At 32.4% G+C, this 11,184-nt stretch overlaps 1 pseudogene; it reads left to right on the top strand.

The window, feature by feature from the left end:
• Positions 1-7,654: 7,654 nt before the first annotated feature.
• Positions 7,655-10,834, top strand: LOC120201434 (annotated as a pseudogene).
• Positions 10,835-11,184: the final 350 nt, after the last annotated feature.

Below are 11,184 nucleotides of genomic sequence, written 5' to 3'. Positions count from 1 at the left end.
TTGAATTAGTATGGGCAGAGGTGGCGTACGTTAGAGGCCAATCGCTTTGTCGTCACTCGCGGTGGTTTGCGTGGTGCTAAGAGAAATTGGTTGTGATTGGGAGAGACTTTACACGTGCCTGCATGGTATTGGATAATTTCGCCATTGATCCTAGGTTATATATTCGACGAGATAAATCATTTAAAAAAACTTTTACGACATTAATTATTGATAATTAAAAAAATTTATTTAGAAATAAATACTTAATATTTTTTCCGTTACACTGGTAGGTTTCTATCATTAAAAAATTGTTAAGTAACACGTGTTATATTAAGATTTTTGTAAAAATATTTATAAATAATATTTTATTAAAAAAATTAAAAAATATATAAACATAATATATATAATTAGCGGTTTTTTTTAACGGTAAACACTTAAAATTCTAACATATAAAACACTATACACCTATTTCTAAACAAAAAAATCTTTAAACACCAAAATTAATTTTGAGTAATTTATACACTTATTTTTATATTAGGCATTAATATTAAATTATACTAAACTATTATAGAATCTTTTATAAAATTAATATTAAATTATAAATTTCATCATTCAATTTTTTAATTTTATTTTATCATTAGATTTTAATTTTTTAATTTACTCATCGGGATAGTGGAGATAACAATGGGACAAACATCTTACACCTTGTGTTTTTTTCCTACATATCTGAACCACAGTGCCTAGGGGTCTTCTAATTTTCGAACTAATTCGGTTAATCGACCGAATCGAATTAGTTCGATTAATTCGGTCGATTAACGATTAATATTTTTTTAGATATTCGATTAACGGTTAATTCGATTCAAAATCGATTAATTAATCGAATTAACCCTTAAATATTTTTTAATATTTTTTTCACCCCCATAATATGATGCCCCCACTTAAATATTGTTTCACGCGTAGGCATAACATGGGTGAGGCAACACTGTTAGTGTAAATTATTATCATTTCTCTTGTTCTTGGTTTCAGCTTTGTTTTTATCAACTTCGATGGCAGCCTGACAAGTGGGTTCTTCTATGTCTTTCTGGTGCAACTTTTTAGTTTATGGTGCATGTCACGCACGCTTTATCGATCAAAATGTTAAAATTATTTTTTAAAGTAAAATTTTTATATGTATATAAAGCTACTGGTGAGACAAGATTCAACCTTGAGTTTTTAACATGCTTTTTAGCATAGAATAATGGGGTTTAAAGATGACGGATGAAGTATTTTGTATGTTTAATATGATAAATTGTTTTTTTAATTAAAAAATATTAAATTCAAAAATTATAAAAAAAATCGGTTAATTCGAAAATTAATCGAGTTAATCGAAATTTATTCGGTTCAGTTAATACTTTTATAAAAAAGTTCGGTTTAGTTAACGATTAAATAAAAAAATCAGTTAATTCAGTTAAGGGTATTTCGGTTCGGTTCGATTTTAACCGAATGAACACCCTCAAAAGTGCCTACTAGACCCAGACAACATGCAGAACGACCTCGAAAAATCCTGCATACCCTATCATATTGCATCATAATTCCGCTTAGAGAAAATAACCTCAGTGACCAAAAATCCCAGATAATATACGATTTTGATCAACTTTTTTTGGATTTGCGAAAATGACCAACAAAATCGCAATGCGATCTCTAATTCGCATTGTGATCTCCACTATCGCAAATTCGCGTTGCATTTCGCGTTGCGATAATTGAAAATCGCGTTGCGATAGTTGAAAATCGCGTTGCGATTTTCCAGTTCGCGTTGCGATAGTCTACAGTTGTCGTTGCGATTTTCCAAATTCGTTGCGATAGTTAAAAAAAAAAGATTTTGTTTCTTAAGAATTTTCTCTAAAAAGATAATATCCGCGCGGACGTGTCGAAGACACGTATTACCACGACCACGGCCACGACCTGAGACGGACGACGGCGGCGCGCGAGAGTCCCCCTTGTTCTCTATCACTCAACAAGGAAGTGGGAAAGTCAAGCCTTAAATACCATTCCCAATAGTGTTTCCAATACTATGTGGGATTGAGCATTACCAACACTTGTTTCCAATACAATGTGATTATTCAGGAAACAATTAACAATCATGCACCTTAAAACAACTGAATCAGCAACCAATTGCATTAGTATTATACGATTAAATATGTCATAATTAAAAGTCAATCTACAATCAATCGCTATTATTGCAATTTTAAGCAAAACATTCAAAAATAATATCACTATTTAAGGCTCAATCCCACATAGTATTGGGAACAAGTGTTGGTAATGCTCAAATCCCACATAGTATTGGAAACACTATTGGGAATGGTATTTAAGGCTTGGCTTTCCCACTTCCTTGTTGAGTGATAGAGAACAAGGGGGACTCTCGCGCGCCGCCGCCGCCGTCCGTCTCGGGTCGGGTCGGGGTCGTGGTCGTGGTCGTGGTCGTGGTCGTGGTCGTGGTCGTGGTCGTGGTCGTGGTCGTGGTCGTGGTAGTGGTAGTGGTAGTGGTAATACGTGTCTTTGACACGTCCGCGCGGATACTATCTTTTTAGAGAAAATTCTTAAGAAACAAAATCTTTTTTTTAACTATCGCAACGAATTTGGAAAATCGCAACGGCATTGTAGACTATCGCAACGCGAAATGGAAAATCGCAACGCGATTTTCAACTATCGCAACGCGAAATGGAAAATCGCAACGCGATTTTCAACTGTCGCAACACGAAATGGAAAATTGCAACGCGATTTTCAACTATCGCAACGCAAAATGCAACGCGAATTTGCGATAGTGGAGATCGCAATGCGAATTAGAGATCGCATTGCGATTTTGTTGGTCATTTTCGTAAATCCAAAAAAAATTGGTCAAAATCATATATTATCTGGGATTTTTGGTCACTGAAGTTATTTTCTCTTCCGCTTAAGCCATCTCCAGCGCATCGCTGGAGAGGCAAAAATCTCAACTTTGGAAATGATTCTATGCTCCAACCTATCGCCACTTTATAGCTGCATTGTGGCGACAACTACAGTTCACGCTACAACTGGCGTTGTACTGTAGCTGCACTACTTTTTTTCTCTAATTTTTCTGATTTTGGTTTTTTTATTATATGTAAAGATAGTGTTGGAGATAGTGCTGAAGATGAATTATTGTTTCATCTTTATAGTAGATATAGAGATGATGTACAATAGAGATGAGGGTTGGAGATGGCCTTAATACCCAACACTCAATGATCTATTTTGTTTAGATCAATATTTTTAAAGTCGGACCGGACATTGAACCGGTGAAGATATTGATTCACTGGTTCAACCGCGGTTGAACCGGATTTTATATAAAATAATATTTTTTTAATTTTACATAATATTCAAAGCAATATTAATATATATGTAACAATTTTTTTAAGTTTACAATATTAAAAGGTATAAAAATATCACAAGTCATAACATATATAAATTAAAAACCATAAAATCAAGTGAAACAAAATGATTCAAATCAACTACAACATAATATTTAAGGTAAAACATATTAAATAATAAATATAATTATATAACTATAATCAAAAAAATAAAATTAGGGCTTAAAAAATTATAACAAATGATGTCATTTGGTTTATTTTTTTTAAATAATCTCACATGGCTAAGAAACATAGAAGAGCATCCCAAAATTTTAAAGAGTAAAAATATGAGAACAAAATAATCTCACATGGCTAAGAAACATATAAGAGCTGAAGAGCATCCCAACTTACTTCTATAAATAATAGAGATTAATTTGACATTCAAAATCATAAAGCCTTTTGGTGAGCACAGAGCGAAATATTATTTCGCTTCAATTGAGCTCAAATTTTAGGCTTCAATCGAACTTCTAATTTTTTTTTGAGTTCGAGCCTTTTCGAGTTCAAGTTTTAATATTATATTTCGAGTTCGAGTTGAACTTGATAATTTTTAGCTCGTGAGTTTTTGAGTCGAGTTAAGCTTACTTTTAAAGTTTTCGAGTTCAAGTCGAGCTCAACAATACTCGAATTTGACTTGGCTCGTTGAACAAACGGCGTCGTTTGGTTTAATTTTTTTAAAAGAAAAAAAGTGAACCGGCGGTTCAAACCGGTTTTGCCGGTTTTCAGCCGGTTCATTGTCAGACCGGTTTTGTGAGGTAACCGGACCGGATAGGCCACCGGTTCACGGTTCAACCGGTTCAACCGGCTTGTCCGATCCGATTTTGATAACCATGGTTAGATACATTCAAGGATAAATATAAAATTTCATGTGAGATATATATAAACTTAATAAGTTATATTAAAAATTTAAAAAGGTACGAAATTACATAATTCAAGAGGTACAAATTCAGAAAATTATATTAAAATTTTAAGATTACGAAATTGAATAATCAATAAAAATATTTTGATTATATAATGATTTAAAACATTTAAAAAATATGATCAGACCTTCAAACCTTCCTCAAACTATCAACTTTAATTTTTTTCAAAATTATATCTAACATTTAATTTTTAGTATATAAACTATCGGTTTTAGTCTATTTTAAGACCTAAACTTTTAATTTTTCAAAATTATATCTAACATTTAATTTTCATTTCATTTTAATATTAAACCGATAAAAATTTATCTAATACCAAAATTATCAACTTTAGTCTGTTTTAATACGTGACCTCTAGATACATTCCATCTCTTAATGATTCCATGTTTAATAAAAAAGTCAAAAGTTGCGAGCCTCGTGAGGTAATTGAGTAACTAGGTTTAGAGGGTTGTTAGGTCACGTAACTCAAGTTGAATTCTAAAGCATACTTTCATACGAGAATCGTGTTCTGCGATTGTGTGGGGGTTGGTATAAAAAAAGAGAGTTAATAATGAGAGGGTAAAGTACACAAATGGTCTCTTAGTTATGGGTATTACTTTATTAAATCTTTTAACTTTTAAAAGTTACACAATGATCATCTGACTATATAATATTACTTTGTTGAGTCCATTGACTATTAAAAGATACAAAATGGTCACTCGACTATTTATTATGTTCCAAACTAGTCATTTTTCGTTAAAAAATTGACGATATCTTGAGCCGAACATTAACATGCTGACAATGATATGGTAAAATATGATCCTAAAATCTCAAATAACTATCATATCTCAGTCATCATACTAACATCCAGATTAGACAACTTTAATTTTTTAATGGAAAAAGATGACTTTGAAACATAACGAACAGTCGGGTAATTATTTTGTAACTTTTAATAGTCGAATAACTTAATAAAGAAATACTCTATAGCCGAAGGTCCATTTTGTAACTTTTAAAAGTCGAAAGACTTAATAAATAAGTATCCTATAGTCGGGAGATCATTTTGTAACTTTTAAAAGTTAAAGTATTAAATAAAGCAATACCCTATTGTTAGGGGACCATTTGTGTACTTTATCCGTGATAATAATAATAATAATAATAATAATAGTAAATTTTCATGATGTTAGTATTGGGGTTTCAATACGTAATGCTAATGTTATGTGCTAATACTCCATTAAATTAGATGGTTAATCACACACGTAATTAAGGCTGTATGTGTATTTTTATGTAACTTCCAAGTCTAATATCGTGCGGTAGTGGAACTAGTGTTGCATGGCCTCACTTGGAAAGCTATTCAATTACAAAATTAACCCTTGCTAATTTGGCTATATTATTAGAATAATATCTATTTAAAATATTTTTTATTAAGTTAAAACGATTATAAAATAATATTTGTTTTAAATATTTTTAATCATTTGACAATAAACATTTAATCACTCTTAATGTAATCGTTGATATTTGAATCCGAAACATTTAAAAATAACAATTTTTTTATGACTTTAAAAATTGACCTAAAACAAATTATTTGAGAAAATAAAATCTTTTGACAAAAGCGCTCCACCGTCCACATACGTTGTGCTTTTCAAAAGGCACGTTAGGGTCTGTTTGTTTGCCGTAAAATGAATTACGGAATTGGTTTTATCCCAAATCTCGTATTTATTTCATGTAATTTGTTTTCTGAAAAATGTTTTCTCGTGTTGTTTTACGTAATTCGTTTTCCGAAAAATGTTTTCCTGTATTTGATTGGAGGAAAACTGATTGGTCAACGTAAAACATTTTCCTGATCAACATAATTTCCTTTGTGTTTTCTAGAAATTGACTTACTGTTTGATTTTTCGTAAGTCATTTTACAAAATTTTCACTTCAAAGAATAAATACTCAAAATAATTTTATTTTATGAATTTAATATTAATAAAATATTTTAATATAATTTTCATCAAAATATTTAAAATATATTTATTAACATTTATAATAATATAATATTATATTTTTAATATTATAATAAAATAATCAATTATATTATAATAATATAATATAAGATATTATATTTTTATTTTAATAAATATATAATATTTTTATATATTTAATAATGAATAATATTATTTATATATTTAATATAATAATCTAATAATATTTTTATAAATATATTTAAAATATACTAATTAATATTTTTAAAATATAATATAACACTATTACTTTAATAAATAATTAATATAATTTATAATATTTTTATTTCACTAAAATATTTGGATGTTTAAATAAATAATAATTTATAATTTATAACTAGTGAAAAAAAATTAAATAACATATTCCAAACATCATAAAACGTTTTCCAATGTTTTTTCAGAAAAATGTAATTCATTTTACGGAAAACATTTTTAGGAAAACATTTTCCGGAAAACGTTTTCCAGAAATGTAATTTATTTTCCAGAATTCAAATTCCAGTAATTCAAATTCTAGTAATTCATTTTCCAGAAAACCAATTACAGGTAAACAAACAGACCCTTAGTGTCTTTTTTTAATCTTATATTATGATATTTTTCCTTAGACATCTCTTGTTTTTGTAGCCTTTTGAGTAAATTTTTTAATATTGGTATAATTTAAAATTAAAATATCTAAATAATATAAGATTCGAGAATTTTGTAGTCGAAACTTATTGATTTTGAGTTGTTAAAGATAGGTCTCTAATTAGATCAGACGCATATCAATACGGTAATCCAAGAACATTTTGGACATTGGAATCTCAAGTATTTAAATCAATTGTTAACAGCTCAAACTCAACAGGTTTTGATCATAAGATTTTCAAATCTCACGATGTTTAAAGATTATGTTTTTTCAAGTGATTAGATATAAGACTTAAGGGTCACATTTATCCCTGTAATAAACCCAAATTATTATTTTTGTTTCTATCGTATTTTCGTAAAAAATTAACCTTGAAATTGCTCGATTACGAAATTTTAACCTTACCCCTAACGTAAAACCTTAAATTATAAACCCTAAGTTGAGTTTAAGGTTTATACTTTAGAGGTTATAAGTTATGCTTTAGGGTTTAGGGTTTAAATAATTAAACTTTTTTAATGTTATTTACTTATTTGCCTAACAAAATTTAAATGTGTACCATTTCTGTAAATTTACCTAATATTTAATTCCCAGTAACTTTGTCTCGCTTTTCACCTACCGGATTTCATTAGCTTTTGAAAAGCAAAACAGTTTTTTTTTCCTTTAGGGCCGCTAAAACGGCACCGCTTTAAATACCAAAACGCAGATAGCCGTTTTCGATTACCCAAACTCCGAAGGGCCAAATCCACCCCTCGATTCTCAGCCCCATTTTTCGCGGTTGCCGATTCCTCCTTGGTGGCGCGTGCAGCAAACTGCAGCCATGACTTCTCTTCTTCATCTCCATCCTTCCATTTCCAAACCTTCTCTTTCCCTCCTTTCTCCTTCTTCTTCTTCTTCTTCGCCTCTTCTTCAACCTCTCTGTTTCCTTCCAAAAAGACCTGCAAGACCCATACTTATCCACTCAGCTGATCCATTCCGTGTCAAATGCTGCTCCACCGTTCCCGTATCCGAATCCGACCCATCCGGTGCCCGACCCGTTTCCTCCCTCAAGATTGCCATCATTGGTTTCGGAAACTACGGCCAATTCCTTGCTAAAACTCTTGTTTCTCAAGGACACAAAGTTTTAGCCCACTCGAGATCGGACAATTCCCATACAGCTAAAAAAATGGGTGTTTACTTCTTCTCGAACCCACACGACTTATGTGAGCAACACCCAGAAGTTATTCTCCTCTGTACTTCGATTATATCCACCGAACGGGTTCTAAATACTCTTCCTTTACAAAGACTGAAACGCTCCACATTGTTCGTCTATGTTTTATCCGTCAAGGAGTTGGCTAAGAATCTGCTTCTCGACGTCTTGCCTTCCGATTTCGATATCATTTGTTCTCATCCCATGTTCGGACCGCAGAGCGCGCGACAAAGCTGGAAAGACCTCTTCTTTGTCTACGAGAAGGTCAGAATCGGGAGCGAATCCTCCAGTGTTCAAAGATGTGAACAGTTTCTTGGAATATTCCAAAGTGAAGGGTGTAGGATGGTGGAAATGAGCTGCCAGGAACACGACAGGTTTGCGGCGGGCTCTCAGTTCATGACACACACGGTCGGGAGAGTGCTGAACATGTTGGGATTGGAGCCAACCCCGATCAACACAAAGGGTTACGAGGCTTTGTTGAATTTGATCGAGAATACTTGTGGGGATAGCTTTGATTTGTATTACGGGTTGTTTTTTGTATAATAAGAGTGCTTTGTAGATGGTGGAGAGGCTGGATTTGGCCTTTGATGGTTTGAGGAATGAGCTTTTTGGCAGGCTGCATCAGGTTGTGAGGAAACAGTTGTTTGAGCAAGGAGAGAAGGTAAAGAATCTCAATTATAGTAGTTACCCAAATGGTGCATCATCAGCTTTAAGCTCAATTGCTTTGAGGTATTTCTTGGATTTCACTTTTGTTTCTTTAGTTGTTGGTTCAATTCAACATGCATGGCATGAATGGGATGGTAGATATTCATTTAGCTTTAAAAGACTGAAGAGTTTCTGTATCTATCGAAGGTGAATATACGAAATCATAATGAATTTAGAATCTTTCTTCGTTTTTCAGGCTGTTTATTATATCTGTTTAAATCTTAAATGTGTAGAATTAGTTAGAAGTAGATGTTAAATAATTTTAACGTTTAGTGGTGGGCCTAAACATAGCTTTAAGAGTACTCGTTATTAACGTTGTCAAGGGTGCAAGACACTCTAGGGCATTTAAACCCTTATATTGCTTCAAGCGCAAGGCGCAAGTCAAGTAAAGTGCAACATATATATATATATATATATCATAAGGAAATTATGATTGAACAATCAATAACAAACATTAATCATAAGGAAATTATGCCTATTGACCAATAAAAAATTACATTATGATATATATATATATATGTTGCACTTTACTTCACTTGCTCCTTGCGCCTGAAGCAATATAAGGGTTTAAATGCCCTAGTGTGCTTTTGCCCTTGACAACGTTAATAACGAGTACTCTTAAAAGCCATGTTTACTCCAACCACTAAACGTTAGAATTATTTAACATCTACTTCTAACTAAATACTACACATTTAAGATTTAAACAGATATAGTAAACAGCCTATAAAACGAAGAAAGATTCTAAATTCATTATGATTTCTTATATTCACCTTCGATCAGTATAGAATGTTTGTAATTTTTTATTGGTCAATAGGCATAATTTCCTTATGATTAATGTTTGTTGTTGAATGTTCAATTATTATGCAGTATAGGGTTTGATATTATATTTGTCTTACTAGCAAAGCTATGCCAAATGAAAAAAGAGTGAAAACTGCTTGGGAGAAAGTGGGGAATTCTTGTGATGTAAGTTGTATAATATATTTACTGGCTTTTACTGCAACTTTCAGATCTCAAGATTTTTTACCTTATGAATTCAAAGGAAAGATATCCGAAAGTGTTGATGACAGTTCAAAGCTAAAGATTGCGATTGTTGGATTTGGAAACTTTGGCCAGTTCCTTGCGAAGACTATGGTTTGCCAGGGTCACTCAGTTTTAGCCTATTCTCGAACTGATTACCGAGATGCAGCTGAGAAGTTGGGTGTTTCTTTCTTTTCTGATGCTAATGACCTGTGTGAAGAGCATCCAGAAGTTGTTCTTCTTTGTACCTCGATTCTTTCGACTGAAAAAGTTCTCAAGTCGATGCCCTCTCAGAGATTGAAGAGAAGTACTCTGTTTGTTGATGTACTATCAGTGAAAGAGTTTCCAATGAATTTGTTTATTCAAAAATTTACCGCCTGAGTTTGATATTCTATGTACACACCCCATGTTTGGACCTGAAAGTGGTAAAAATGGATGGAATGGGCTTCCTTTTGCTTTTGATAAGGTGAGGATTGGAAATGATGAAAGGCAAATAGCTCGGTGCAACAGCTTCCTTGATATTTTTGCCTGAGAAGGATGCCAAATGGTGGAGATGACTTGTGCTGAACATGACCGGCATGCAGCAGGTTCTCAGTTCATTACCCACACTATGGGCAGGGTTTTGGAGAAGCTAGAATTGTGCTCGACACCAATTAACACCAAAGGTTATGAGACTTTGTTGAAGTTGGTGGAGAATACATCTGGAGATAGCTTCGATCTTTATTATGGGTTGTTCATGTACAATGTAAACGCAATGGAACAGCTTGAGAGAATGGATTTTTCCTTTGAGTCATTAAAGAAGCAGCTCTTTGGTAGATTGCATGGTGTTCTTCGAAAGGAACTGTTTGGAAATTCGGAGAAGCTCAAGGTATTGCAGGAGAAATCAGTAAAGCAAAATGGTGCACTTTCATCTACTCCAGAGAGTGTTAAAATCGGCTAGCTCCATGTTTTTGTTTTATCCGTAAGTTATATGGTTAATCTCTCTTTATTCAATTGGCTATTTCAATATCTATCCCATTTCCAAAAGATCAAAAGGCTTTTGAAGCGAAAATTTCTGATATCAATTATCAAAGCTTTTGTGTCTATTGATAAATGTTACGCTTGTAAATTGTAATATGTAACTGCTGCAACTATTTGCATTCCATATACTTGTAATGTGTAACCTTTTCCCTTTGTTGTAAACTTAGCAAATAATAGATTTTTACCAGGAAGCAAATATTTTATGCAGCATTGCAGTCGATTCTGGTTTGTTGTTCTCGGCTATACTCTGTGTCGCTAAAAGAAACAAATTCAGCCCCATTAATCTTCATCTCTTCTTGTCTCCCCGCTTTTAATTAGCATCATTCTGATGGATACAATGTGTATGCATGTTTCTATATTTTTG

The sequence above is a fragment of the Hibiscus syriacus genome, unplaced genomic scaffold (assembly GCF_006381635.1).
Source record: "Hibiscus syriacus cultivar Baekdansim isolate YM2019G1 unplaced genomic scaffold, ASM638163v2 tig00000340_pilon, whole genome shotgun sequence".
Taxonomy (NCBI): Eukaryota; Viridiplantae; Streptophyta; class Magnoliopsida; order Malvales; family Malvaceae; genus Hibiscus; species Hibiscus syriacus.
Note: the sequence above shows the minus strand (reverse complement) of the source record. Positions and strands in the feature narration are given on the sequence as shown.